The 14,458-nt window shown below is 43.0% G+C and overlaps 1 protein-coding gene across 33 annotated transcripts in view; it reads left to right on the top strand.

Annotated features, from left to right (window-relative positions):
• LOC117894419 (poly(rC)-binding protein 3) overlaps window positions 1–14,458 on the top strand; it is an 85,605-nt gene that overhangs the window by 42,223 nt on the left and 28,924 nt on the right. For 31 of the 33 annotated variants that reach the window (XM_034801457.1, XM_034801460.1, XM_034801458.1 and 28 more), the window contains exon 2: window positions 760–804. The exons of the other annotated variants lie outside the window; for them this stretch is intronic. The gene's annotated coding sequence lies outside the window, so the exon portion shown is untranslated. The remainder of the gene's footprint in view (window positions 1–759; window positions 805–14,458) is intronic. 33 annotated transcript variants of the gene reach the window in all.

The raw sequence follows: 14,458 nt of genomic DNA, 5'->3' as shown, positions 1-14,458 counted from the left end.
CTTGACCATTTGGAGATGGAGTGAATGAATGAGTGACTGAATGAATGACTAAATGGCTACCTGCTGTGCTGGTTTACTTTACTGTTCATCATCATCTGTCTTTTGTTTTTTTGAGAGGGGTCTGGCTACCAGTTCCGTTTTATTTTTTTTGGAGGCCCCAAGTGACGTCAAAGAACGGGCGCGGCGGCTTGCTAAACCAGATACAGATACCAGATACAGTTGTAGCTCTATATCAGAGACGGCAAACAGCTGACTTGTGCAATAAAATGATTAAGGAAATGCATATACCCTGTTGATACGTACCCGTTCAAGGGTATCCTCCTCCCATCCTGAGGTCGGTTCTACCGGTTCCATAAAATCTGCATAGGAATCTGAGAGTGAGAGGAATGTCTGAGCAGCTTCCTGGTGTTGCCCTGCCCCCATCGAACCTCCTGCCTTCTAGATTCCATTATGGAGTAATTTTCCATTTCCATTTCCTGTCGAAAAGAAACTAAACATTGAAAATGGTTTTCCCAACAGCTGTTTGAAAAGAAATACCCAATAAATTCATCTTTTGGCGGTCCACAGAGTTTGTTTATCTTTGAGATACGAGCACCGAAGAAGAAGACTTTATTTCCCATTTACTTGAACAAATTATTGACTGCATTTAGCATTTAGTAGGTAATTAGTGGGAGTGTTTCCCAGACAGCAGTGCATCTATTTATTTATTTAAATTCCATGTAAATCTTGTATTTATTCTCATTTCTCTCTATCTTGCAGGTACGTGTCTGGGCATTGATTTTCCCCTCTCTAAAGAATTTTCGTGTAAGTTTTTCTCTTTGTGGGTCATAAAAGTGCTGTGCTGACCGTGGAATAGATTTGGGGGCGTACAAATGAAATGCTTTTTTTTCGACGGCAGCAGATGTTTTTCGTAATTACGGAATCAATCTTCCAATCGTTGGCGGGCAACCCATAACGGATGGGCAGCGGGGCATAGAACGATCTCGGAAGAACAATGGAACCCCCAACGAACACCCAAGATCAACGATTACTCAGGCTGGGATTGGGACTCTTCTTTTTTTTGCTGGGGGGAAACACGCAATTTTGTAACGCGATTGGAATGTGCGAGAATAGGAAAATAATTGTTTCACATAAGTTTGTGTTTATATTTGGTATATAGAGAAAGAGACTTTTTGGGACTAAATTGTTCAAATTCATCTCCCCAGAGTTCTCTTCCGCTGCCTTTTGTTTCCTCTGGTTCAGTGAACTTTACGCCCAAAACTCAATTAGTTTTTCATTATTCTTGGCTAGAAACTAGAAGTGGAATCGATATTACAGCAATCAACTTAACATAGATAACAGTGGTTCCAGACGGGAGTTTAGTCGGTTAACCATTTCCGTTGCGGCCAGACTTTACAGCCAGCGAGAGGAAGCTGCCAATTTTGCTGCCCTCTTTGTGGTCTTGAATCTATTTGGCATTTAAGAGATGGCATCCAGCTTTGATGATGGCTCACAAATAAATATCTAAGAAAAGTGGTTGAAGCGAAAGAAAATTCATTTTTCTCTGCCGAAGGAAAAACTAGTTTTTCCTGTGTGTACGTGTGTGTTTTTCTCTCTCTTTTTGGTTTCGGAAAAAGTTTTCTCTGCAACAGTGGCAGCAGCAGCTCGTGGTTATCCGGCAGCGGCAGAGCCTCCTCTCCTGTGTCCTGCCTCTTGGGCCACTCCCCCCCTCCTCGTCGCATCCCAAAAAGTTTTCCATCATAATCTACTTAACTTTTGCTGCAATCAATTGCAGACTTTTTTTGTAGCTGCGTTGTGCCGCCTCATTGCATCTTACACACAGAGAGAAAGAGAGGGAGAGCGAGACAGAGCCCCTTCTGCCCTGTCCCCAATCATATTCCTCGCTTGTGTGGAGGCTTTCTTTGTGTAGATACAAAACGTACTGAGAGATACTTGCTGGTTGCCTTTGCCTTTGCTGCTTCTTTTTGCATTGCACGGACCGTTAATAGAAAAGTTGTCAATGTTTTTCCTACTCAACAAGGGGCGGGGAGCAGAGTGGGAAAGAGGAAGTGTCAGCCATTCTTATCTTATCAGTCGCCTACCCCACCCCAAAGGGGGGATGTCTTTTTGCATAGACAGTGAGGAGTGAGTGGGAAGGAAAGGAGGGCGGGAGGGAGGATGCAACTGCTCTGAGTTGCGTTTCGTTTTGTCCGGTTGCAGATACTCAGATACAGCTATGTACATCTACAGCCGCTGCTCGTGTACAAGTTTCTTCAACAAGCAAAAAGCTATATAAATAGGGGGAAGGGCGAGGGGAGTGGGAAGAAGCGCACACAAAAGCGCCACAGAGTGAGAGAGAGAGGGAGAGAGAGATACAGCCCACAGGCAGCACATGCATTCTGTACAGATACAATATCTTATAGATGCATTGAAGCGTAAATGTTGTTACCTATCCACAGGTCTTGTTCTCGTTCCCCCTCTCTCTCACTGTCTCTCTTTCTTGGCTCTGTGTATCTTTTGTTGTTTTCCCACTCTTTATCTATCCTCTCTCTCGCTCTGTCTCTTTAGAATCTTGTTAATAATATTGAGGGAAAAACAAGCAAAACTGTTGGCTTTATCGAGTGCATCGAAGGTTATGTATAGGCACACAGATATAGGATCAGACAAAGGGCAATGCTCTTTGGATTATTAAAGGCATTCTTCTACCTTGGATCATTATAAATATAGTTGTAAAACATTCCAATAATTAGGGGCATCTAAAATGTAGCCATAAAGCGACGCTTGATGTTTCTGTAAGATGTACAAAATGTTCTTCCTCTCATTTACTCTGCTTAGTCATGTTCTTGGGTGCCTCCAATTCTCTCTTTTGGCTGTGGCGAGATTTTGTGGCTCTTGGGTCAAGCCCCATATTGAACCTACAGCCACTTTCCTCCCTACTCCCCACTGTTTGTATCAATGTTCCGCCTGGGTTTGTGTGTGAGTGTATCTCGTTTTTCAAAATTGGCACATGTGTCTGTCTGTCTGTCCGTCCGTCCGTCTATCTTTCTGCCCCCCTCTGGGCCGTGAGTCTCATACAGTTTCTCTCTCTCTTTCGTTTTATTTTCGATTTAGTTGCTTAAGGCTTTTGTGCTCTGCTGACTTCTGGCTAATTGTTTGCTTCTGCTGCTGCTGCTGCTGCTATTGCCTGCTTGTACGACGAGTATCTATGTATCTGTCCGAGTTAGTGGTATCTGTATCTGCGAGCATCGAGTATCTATTTGCAATTGCATTGTTGTCTCGTTTGTGCACATAATTGTAATTGATAGTTTGACTTTTACACAGAGAAGGAGGAGCAAATACGATATAAAGAGGAAGAGGGAAAGTGAAATGTGAATTATTTAAGGGATTTTCTTACTGTTGTTGTTGTTTCTGTATCCGTGACAAGGTAATTGGATAGCAAATCCGAAAATGGAGCAACTAGAGGGTGAGCCGTGTTAAGAAAAAGACCTTCATCTCGGTAGAAGGAGAGAGAGCGAGAGCGATAAAGAGATCCGACCGAAAAATACCAGTGCTTTGAACTATGATATTTTCCTTCATTGCCGCATTGAACTTTTCACAGAAAACCAGTTGGGGTTTTCCCCCTTTATCTCTTTCCCTCTCTTAAAATTGCTATTACTCATACGTCAAGTGGAACATGAGCACCTATGCCAACAGACTTGTTCTTGCCCAAAAATTACATATTTATATGCATTTCACATGGTGGATATGTCCTAAGTCCAGAGGAAAAGTTGATTTTTCTATGCATTGTATCGAGTAGCGGTGGGCAGGGTTTTTGGATATAATTGAAGCACTGTACGACCTTCTAAGAACTGAAAATATTAATACCTTATGCTCTTAACCCGACGAATGTTTATAGTCCGAAGAACAGATCGGGTACCATATTCGAATATTCAATGTTTCTCTTGTTTATTATTCACTCCTCTCATTCTACTGCGAACTCAATCAAATGCTAAGCTTCCTCTCCGCCCCACCAGCAACATCTCTATCTTCATCTTCCTTCCTCTTTCTTTCCACATGTGCAGCGAGTCACTGTCCATGTGTGTGTACGTTCCGTTGGTTCATCTTCGCTTGCTTCTTCTCTTCTTGTTTTTTCTTGGGGCTCTTTTTTTTGCGTATATCAAGCGTTCATTGCCCGCGTTTTGCTGTCTCTGCTCTTTCCTTCCAAGTGATGGCTTTGTTGTTGTTGCTGCTGTGTTTGTTTTTTCTGCTGCATTTTGAATTAATTTTTGTTCATTTTATTTATTTTTAACATACCCAATTTGTTAATCTGTCTTTTTTTTCTTCTCCATTCGCTCCCTGACTGTTGTTTGGAATAATTTTGCATTTGTATTTGAAATGAGTGAGAGCAAGAAAGAAAGAGAGGTTAACGATTGACCTGTGAACTCCTTGTGGAGCGATGCGCTCATCTCAAGGTCACTGGGGTTTGACCTTCCTGTATTGCATAATGAAAGCGTTTTGGTCATGCTTGAGAAATTTCTTGGTAGGTTTTGAACTATGAATTTTGTAGTATGAATAAGTCGATATCGATGTGTTTCTAATTTGTGCTGATTTCTTATCGATCAATAGATAAATATCTGACTATCTGTGGATCGAATTCACTTTTTCCAAAGCTTATCACTTGCTCGCTTTATTTATATGTATCTTTCTCTTTGGTTTTGGCAGAATAAATCACTTTCCCTAATGGCATTTTGTTTCGGTTGAGCAGTGTAATTATCGTGCACTATTACCATATATTTTTAACCCCCCACCATTCACCCCTTCCACAGAACGCTGATTAATCTCTTTGTAGCGATTGCTTATCAATTTATGGTCCTAGTCGTATTCTGCCGGTTCTTTGACTCATTTAATCAGTTTATAAATGCTATATAGCCGCATACACGTTGCCATTGTATCTCTGTGTGTAAATGTGTGCATTTGAGTGTATTTATAGAGCCCCGGTAACCATGTGCGAAGAGGGAGGACTGACTGACTTTTCTTTTACTCTTTCTGGTGCGCTCTTCTGCTGCTTTGTCTTCTGTCTTTTCTGTTGCATTTAATTTGCAGCTTTAATTTAACTTTAGCGAAAAGTAACCACAAAAGAGAGCCAAAGTAGGAGAGAGCGTGTGTGTGTGTGAGAGAGAGAGATAAAGAGCTGTTTTTTTGCATTCTATTTTTATTGCGTTTTGATTTGCTTTAGCCTTTGCTTTTGCTGCTGCTTTTTTTTGCATTTTTACTTTGGCCTGCAAACTATTTCGGTTTACTATTTACTTTGTGTTGTTGTCTTGCTCGCACGCTGTCCCCGCCGGCGTCTGCTATACAGGAATAGTGTGGCATGATGCATTGAGAAGGGGGGCAGGGCGCAGTGTGCTTAGTGCGTTGATTTCCCGACCTATCCGGCGACAATATTTGTTGTGCACTCGACACAAAAGCCCCCAGCCTAGAGGGGAAGAAACGCAGTGAAGAGAGACTGGGAGGAACAGGGGCAGTCCGGTATTCCTGGCATTTACAGAGGGAGAGAGAGAATGGGAGGGTACAGGCCCCAGGCAGGGAGAGCAAAGATAGGAACACAACTGTAGACAGAAGCCTAGGCATTTCTGTGGCTACCACTACGTACAGTGGGACTATACCTGGGAAATTCTTAACAAAAATAGCTGAATAACAATAAAATTTAACATTTTAAGCAGTTTGCTGGCGTGACACAAATCGGAATGAAGACAACAAATTTCTAACTGTTAAAATTTCACTTGTAGGTTCAAACATATAACGTTTTCCCACACTTTATATTTTATTGGCTCCACTGTGTCGCATGTCTAGGTCTCTTCTTTGTGCTCTCACCGAACCCCCGCAGTTCCCGCCGCTTAACCATGTGCACCATTGTTGGGTTGCATGCCACTCGGAAAGCGGCGTAAAAGTTCCTAGACCACTCGAAAAAGAACACAAAATTTATATGCGCCGTCGCGCATGCAGCACCAAGCGCACCAGGCGACGCGTCGCTGCTTTAGCTTCAGCTTTAGCTTTAGCCTGCAGTTGCAGTCTGCAGCTGCAGCTGCAGTTCGCGTCGCTGCCAGCGTCGAATGTTGACACGTACGAGCAAGTCGCGCCTTGTATGGCTTTCAATGGCAAGCAGATTATTAATATTGCAAATGTGTGCGAAGAGTGGAGATAGCAGGAACGTCATAGTGTGAATGAGAGCGGGATAGTAGGAGATAGGAGGAGAAGTACGAGCATCTCGGCCTATAAATATGTTTTGGCTTTAGGACTAGAGTTTAACCAACTTCTGAAAGGGGTAGGCTACGGGTGGATTCGACAGTTGAAATATATGTATGTTCATATGTTTGACATTTGTGTTGGGTTACACAATTTTATGCGCAGCTTATGGATACATTTTGAGCACATTTTGGCTGAGTAGAGTTAAAGGGTACTCTGTGGGCGCATCGTTTAACAACTTTATTTGGTTGTTTTCTGGGAGAGCCGTTGACTACTTGAAATAATTTCAAATGCAGACAAGAGAGAAAGAGAGTGGAAGAGCGTCTGGCAAGCCGTAGGGCAACATCATTATCATTATCAAAACTTCATTATCAACTTGGCACCGAACGCACATTCATTGCACATGGGGCCTACGCTGCAGTGCTGTTCCTCTGCTCCTCGCTTTGTCTGTTGACTTCCACTCGCTGCTGTTTATATGACTGTATGCTGTATATGTGTGTTATGCGAATGTATGTATATATTTGCGTCTGGCTGCGCTTCAGAATTGTATAGCAATTGAATATTTGCCAGAGATTTCCGTTCATTAAACCCGACAGCGAAAAGCAGCCAACCGACAGCGGCAACCGACAGCAGCAGCAGCTGAAGAGGAGATTGAGCGAGTGAGAGAGAGAGAGCAGAAGAACCGTAGACAGCTATAGCCTCAGCTGCTGTGCTGTGGGCTCCTCCGCTGATGATTTTAATTTTTATTTCATTCCCCCTTTGGAGCACAGGAGAAGAGGAAGAAGAAGAAGCAGGAGCAGAGAGGAACACCGAGAGAAGAGCTTTGGCTATAATTAAATTCTTCTTTAAAGTTTCGCGCGGCGGTTCTTCATGCATACATTCAGAGGGGGTGGGACGGGTGCCAGTGTTGTTGCTGCTTAAAAGTGCAAGGCAAAGTTTTTGGCTCTCCGAGAGAGAGCATGGAGTGCGGGTAGCAAAAAGAGATACTCTCTCTTAAAATTGGTAATAGGAGATTATCCCGGGGCAGAAGATAGAGCTGTGCAGCCCGCATGGCCCTTTCACTGTTTGATTGAAAGTTCATTATATCATATTTCCCCCCAAAATGTGCCTCCGTCAAAGTTTGTGGTGCCTCCACACACTCAACTCCTGCTGAGTACTGAGAAACACGGAACACTGTCTACTCCAAAAGTTTGGCACAACCACAACTTAAAGTTCATCTTGAAATGTTTGGCATTTTCTGTGGCAGCCTCCTCCCTGATTCCACTCCCCACTCGCCACTTCTCTTGGCTCTTTCTAATTGCTGTATGTTCTCTGGTTTCTCGTACTCTTTCTCCACCTACAACACTTGAAGGGTTTTCTGCAGAAAACTTGGAAACTTCCGAAAAGTAGCTGGAAATGAATGACCGACTGATGGTCTGATTGAATGTGTATCTGGCTGGAAGATTGACTGACTGAATAAAACGCTGAAAGAGTCTGACTGAAATGTGGTCCAACTCCGCCTCTACATCTCCAACCAGCTGCTGAAGCGGATATATTTTCCAGCTTGGTCGGCCAGGTAGTAGAAATTGCATCTAAACTTGAACCAGGAAAACATGTTTCCAGTTTCAATTCCACCACACGATCTTGCTCCCTCCTCCTCCTCTCCTCCCATCCACCCCTCCACCACTGTGGCAATGAAAAATGGAAAGACTGAAAGAAAAACCCGCAGGTTCCACAACTTTGACTCCAAAAACTCCTCTGATGGCAAACAGGCACGCCAAGTTTTCCTGGTCCTAGCCCCAATCCAACTCCTCCTTCCCTCCACCACCCCTCTTCCTCTGTATTCATAGAACATGTTTGGCCATTTTTCTGCTGGCTCTCTTTCTCTACGTCTCTCTCACTCACTGTCTCTGTCTGCTCCTCCATCTCTTGTTTCCATTTTTCTATGCATTTTATGTTGCTTTGGCTTCGTTTTTCGATGCACAACAGCCGGTAGTTGGCCAGAGGGGGTGGGCGGAGCTATGGCAGGTATGTATGTTGGCCCCCGGTCTGGTCGGGTCGGTCGGGTCGAGACGGTGTACGGAGGGGGCACAGTGGTCTGGTTTGGTTTGCTTTCTTCTCTCTGCTTGATTTTTTTTGGCATGGCTTTTCATGTTGTCGTTGCTTGTACTAAATATGCACTAAATGCTATTTATTTCGAATGTATGTGTGTGTGCGTGCATCTGTGTGTCTATGTGTCTGTGCTTGCATTATAGTGAAGCACCATAAGATTCCTGGGAGGCTTCCTCCCTAGAAAACGAGAAACGAATCGAACATACTCTTGAATTCGATTCAGGGTTAAATAGTTTTTAGCGATTTATTACCCCATGGATTTGCAGGTTTTGAACCGATTTAATACTTTGCCAGAAGGTTATAATCTTGCCTTGATTAAAAAGATTTGTAAGATAATTGAACACAAAACCTTAGAACACGGGAGCTAAAAGAACACTTCCGAAATCTTATAATAATACAATAACGACACTAAAAGTTGTCGTAGAATGAGAAACATTTCTTAAAGGGTATCGGGAGATCGGAGAGCGCCTGAGGGAACTCCAACCAGAGCCAGTGTAGATGTTCCTCCTGCTAACCAGCTAAACCTCTACCTGCATTTATCTGCAACTCTCCCTCTCGTGTCCGTTCTCTCTCTCTTGCTTCCTCTCCATATTTTTGTTTTGCAGTTTTTCAGGCAGCTCTCTTGAGAGAGAGTAGAGTCTTTACCACTCGCATGTATGTATGTACATATGTATGTACATATATGGAGGTTGGACCAGCATTTTTGCTCTGTCAATTATTTCAAAAAGTGATTTTTCGTTATACAAAAATATTGCATAACTGCTGCTGCTGTGGATAGGAGTTTTTTGGTTTGGATGGCGGTTGGGCATCCCATCCCCCTGATGGCCTGAAATCAAACTTTTTGTGGTATTTGTTTAAATTTGAATTTCCTCTTCCCAATTGCCCTCTTTTTGGGAAAATTGTATAAATTGCCTGGAAACGCTCTTCTCTCCAGTGGAGTATTTTCTGAGTGGGGTTTTTCGTTCGTTTTGCGAGTCTTAAATTCATTTTGGAATTTTTGTCATTTCTTCAGGGTGCTTAGGCCCAAAATTAAGTTCACGTTTTACGGCATATCTATGAAAAGAGACGGTCGGAACGGGGCACTTCGTCCAATGCTATTTGCTGAACCGAGAAAATCCAGAAACAGAACCATCAATCACACAACCAAAACACAAGGTGTATCTTTTGTCCAGTCCGTAAGATGTATTTGGAGGCCTGGAGACCTCTCTTCAAAAGCGAGAGAGTAAACTTTGAACAAAAGCATTTTTTTCAAGCATTTCCTTAAGCGTTTCGCTCAAGTTTCATTAAGCAAAGTAAACTTTTAGCAGAGGGAAAATATATGCGAGCATAAAGGTTGCGAAAAAGGTAGCGAAACAGTAACAAAAGGCTTGGGGAAAAGGGAAAACCTGTGGGTAGTAACAGAAGCAGCAGCAGCAGCAGGATTTTCATTACCCGAGAGTGTGGTGGTGCCTGGGAGAGTGCCTAGAAGTGCGCTTTATTAAAATCAAATTTCTTATTTATGCGCTGCGTTTTAATTAAATTTTAAAACATTTATTTATCCCCCCGAACCGGAATTGTTGGTAGATTTTGGTTTCCTTTTTTGTGTTGCCACTTTAATTGAAATTCCTAATTCCTCTTTTTCGTTGCGTTCTGCGTCCTCTGCCTTTTTTAAGCCATAATTATATTTCTGGGCAGCACAAATCCAATAAGCATTATGACTTGCCCCCAAGACATCGTTTGTCGTTTTGCCCCCAAGCCGCACACACACAAACACACATATCCTCCTCCTCCTCCTCCTCCTCCTCCTTCGCCTCCTGCTTCATCCTCTTATCCCCCATTTCATGGGAGAGTTTAATGTACTGCCGTAATATATATTTTTGTGTCTAAAAATAGCTAGGGCCAAAAAGAGAAACTTTTTTGGGGTCTCCCTTAAATTTTATGGCCTCGACGACTGTCGCGCTAAATATCCTTTCCTCTTGGTTCTTAGCTCTCTCTTTCTCTCTATTGCTCTCGCACTCCCGCTTCATCTTTTCTCTGGGGGGCTCTTTCTCTTCAATAGGCAAACATTTTTGTCGCTTTATTAAATTAAAAATTCAAAATTTGCTTTCGCCAGGCGATTTCTTTCGCATCCTCGACAGCAGGCAGTCGGCAGCAGCAGCAGCAGCAGCAGCAGCAGCACCGGCTCTCCTGTCGCCCCCCATCATTAAATTAATAAATTAAAATGGAAAGCACTTTGTTTCAGACTCCCAGATAGTGCCACAGAGAGACAGGGTCATGCGGAGGGAGCGCGGTAGGTCTGGGAGCAACAAAAGCGATGAAATTATTAATTTATGTCATTTACTTTGGTTCGAAATATTTTTAAATTAGCTTCGCTTTCGCGTTCGATGAAAATGAACGAACCAGATTTCCAAAGGCTCCATAATTGGAATAGAGTGGTGTCTCTGTCGTCCTCATTATGGCTTAGAGTTTTGAGCTTGAAGTCTGCTCCTGCTGCTCCGTGTACAGTGGGATGGAAAGGAACCTTTCGTATCGAAAGGATAAAATATTCACAGCTGAGAAATAAATAAATAAATGAATAATAAATTGATTCTGTTGTCAGCTCTGATACAAATAAATGCATCGACTTTTAGATATCGTGAAAGTCTATAATCTATCGTATCTAATGGCTCTAATTTCCACACAACCAATAAGGTTTCTATTTGTTACTTTGTTACTTTTATTTGTTTGAGAATTCCAATGTTTTGCCCACTGTACGATCACTGCGCTGGCCCACCCATGAGAAAAGTTCCTTCGGGCAAATGTCTGCGTCTTTCCTGCTCCTTAATAGATTTTGTATTTTGATTGATTGCCTCGCTTATTCAATTGTGTTTGCAGTAAAACCAGCCCCCCACCACTCTCTTTCTGCCACCCACTAAACCAGTCATCGTGGCATGCCCCGTCGCCTAACCGAGCCCTCGGGCACGGGGTGGGGGGCACACAAGAGTCGCGTCTGCCTGGGCTTATGAAGCGTGTGATTGCTTTACTTACAGCCAGCTCTCTGTCGCTCTTTCTGCCGAGAAGTTGGTCTGCTCTGACAGGATTTAACTGCATTATTAGTTAAATCTGTAGCATAAATTTCAATATCGATGTGGAACCCTTGCCGCATGCCCCATGGGTGTTTTGCGAGTTTGTATGTACATAGGTAGAGGTGGAGGTGGAGGAGGCAACCTAAATGAATTTTAATGCCCTTTAAAGCGACTTTCATATGGTGACTGTGGGCTCTGGGTGCCTGGGCTCAGGTTCTGCCTTCTGCTTCTGCCTTCTGCTTCTCGTTGTAGCTGATTGTCGGAAACCCTACTAGTGACAGATACTTTCTACCTGTTTGTCTGTGTATCTGCCAGATACTTTTCAAAGTGCACTGTTGCATAAAAGCCGAGAATGAAAAGCTCTCGTTCAACCCATTTCCATGCCCAACCACCCACCGCAACACCCGTTTTTGCGTCAGTTGCTATGTAAGCTAATACCACCCAAAAACTACAAATATGACCACACCACACAGTCGACCCATAGACAGAGAGAGACAGGGGAGAGGGAAGAGGTAGGGAACTTTTGATGCAGGTGAAGCTGCCACAAATACTTTTGATGTTGCAACACATTCGGCTGCTGCATAGAGAGAGGGAGTTGATATGAGATTCCAGCTGCAGCAAAACGGGAACAGGAGCACATTATACTCCGGTAAAAAGTTCTCATCAAATTAGAAGCGTGGATAAACGGGGATCCGAACGGATCGGTCAGTTACAAGAGCAATTAGCTAATTAATGGCTAGAGGCTCACATCCGCCCCCATTCCAGTTGATGGAGTCCTTGGCGTGCGACTTCTGAGAGGCAGTGCCCACGGGCATTCTTGAAAATTGGATGCATCCAACGGATTGACAATCGTTGACGGGTTAATTACAAAGGCTATGGGCTGAGAGAGATGAGAGTTGAGGAATTAACTACTCTAATTTCGGGTAAATCATAATCATACACAGAGCGAAACCCATAATTAGAGAGCAACATTTTGCACCCATTAAAGTGTTCCTCTGCGAAATAGAGAGAGAAAGAAAGTCGATTTTTTTAATAACTAAAAATTGGGTAAAATCCGGAGATATGACCTCTAGTGAAAATATACTTTTAGGGGATCGAAATAATGTTGAATATTCAATTTTTTTAATATGAAGAAATAACGAATGATAGAATAAAGAAGTGGATAAATAGATATAATAGATACATATATCCATATATAGGTATAGTTGGATGCATAAAATACGAATAATATGTACATGTGAGTGAATATGTGTACTTATTACAATGGATCTGTATCTGAAGCGATAGGAAGCTTAAATAACATTATTACCAGTTTGAACCTTATTTTCTCGCTTCCAAAAACTACATCAGAATTTCCCTTAAGAAAAGTCTCCTCCCTGATATGTCATGCACCCTTACCCACAGTACCCCTGCCTCTGTTCTGCCTCTCATGCGGTCAATCACATGACGTTGTCGTTGTCGTTCCCCCCATGCTCCCTATAAAATTGTCTGTGATGTTCTGTTCTGCTGTGTTCCGTTTCGTGTTGTCGTTTGTTGTCGCCTCAGAGGCACTAAGTATCTGCCAGATACATTTTCCTTAGCTGCAGATTTACGCTTTGTACACTAATTACAAATTGCAGCATGTAGCAGCAGCAGCAGAAGCAGAAGCAGAAGCAGCAGTGGCATCAGCAGTTGCTGCCTCATCCGTATCTGCCTAGGTTTTCTCCTCTCTCTCACTTCTGTTCACCTTTGCTGCAACGAATTCTCGCGTCTCATAAATTAAGTAGGCCACCCATAGACACAGCAAAATGCAGACGCCACCTTACCATATTGCCACCCTGCGCCACATTGCCTCCAACACCGCCGTCCGTTCTCCCACAGCTCCGCTCCACCCAGCGGGTTAGGGTCCAAGACGGAGGCGCATCTTTATTAACGCCGACGTCAACGGGGCGAAACATTACAAATGTTGCCACGCAAAAAAATAAAGAAGTACAGACACCCACAGATACACAGCCAGGCAGACAGACAGATAGAAATGCAGCACAGATACTCCTGTAGGTGAGTGTTTGTGTGGCAGATACTACACCTGTCTTGAGACATCGTCATCGTCTGCTTGAAGAAATCTTATTAACAGCAAAAGCGGAGAAAAACACACACAGAAACATACAAGATGGGGAAAAAACAACAAGCAACTGAGTGAAAATACGGGAGGCGGCCCAGAGCCGCTGCTGCTGCTGCATGTTTGTTGCAGTAGCGGAAAGGCACCGTTGCAAGTCGCATAAATTACACAGCCTGCAACTGTGCCCCCCTGCCAACCCATTTTCCCCACTATGTACTACACTCCACAGGGGGCATTCGCCTTTTTAGCACCAAAAGCATGATGATTATGCCAAAGCATGAAATGCGATTTGCCGTGTGGCATCATCATCATCATCTTCATAGACACAGCAATCATCATAATCATCATCTTTCTGAGACATGAGGGATCTAGCATCAAAGGCGGCGGTAATTTCTTAAACAAGATTTCTTCTCGAACGCACACGTACACACAGAAAAGCAAAACGCGAGAAATGAAGAAAAGAGTTGGCAAATATCTGTATAAATAGGTGAAGTATAATGCATAAAGAACTGATGGATGGAAAAGAACTGGGGAAAACACAGACCATTTGCGAACAAAATGGGAAAGAATTTTAATGGGTTGGCCGACGGATAATGAAGACACTTATCAAGAAATCAATTTGCAGAAAATTGGGTAGACACTGGATGGATGAACTGAGTTTCAGAATAAGAAAAATGAAGAGATTACTTAACTATTTTCAAAGAACTTTTTCGGAAGGAAGCGTTTTGGAAATAAGAGTTATTTAAATATGATCAATCCCGAGAGAACGTTTACTGCAGCAGAAACATTAAGGAAAAACTCGTGAATAATTTGATAGATTTTATAATTGTTTATTCTGTACGAATATGTCAACAATCTCAACCTTCATGTTGGTCCAAGTTTACACAATGCAAATCATTGGCTGATACTTCCACTTCGCTAATCGCCTCATATCTATTATCCTCTCTCATCAACAAAAGTACAGCGCCTACTCGACGATTAAGCAAATGAAAAACTCACGCGGCAGCAAGTTAACGGTAAC

The sequence above is a fragment of the Drosophila subobscura genome, chromosome J (genome assembly GCF_008121235.1).
Source record: "Drosophila subobscura isolate 14011-0131.10 chromosome J, UCBerk_Dsub_1.0, whole genome shotgun sequence".
Classification (NCBI taxonomy): domain Eukaryota; kingdom Metazoa; phylum Arthropoda; class Insecta; order Diptera; family Drosophilidae; genus Drosophila; species Drosophila subobscura.
This window is presented reverse-complemented; position numbering and strand designations above follow the sequence as displayed.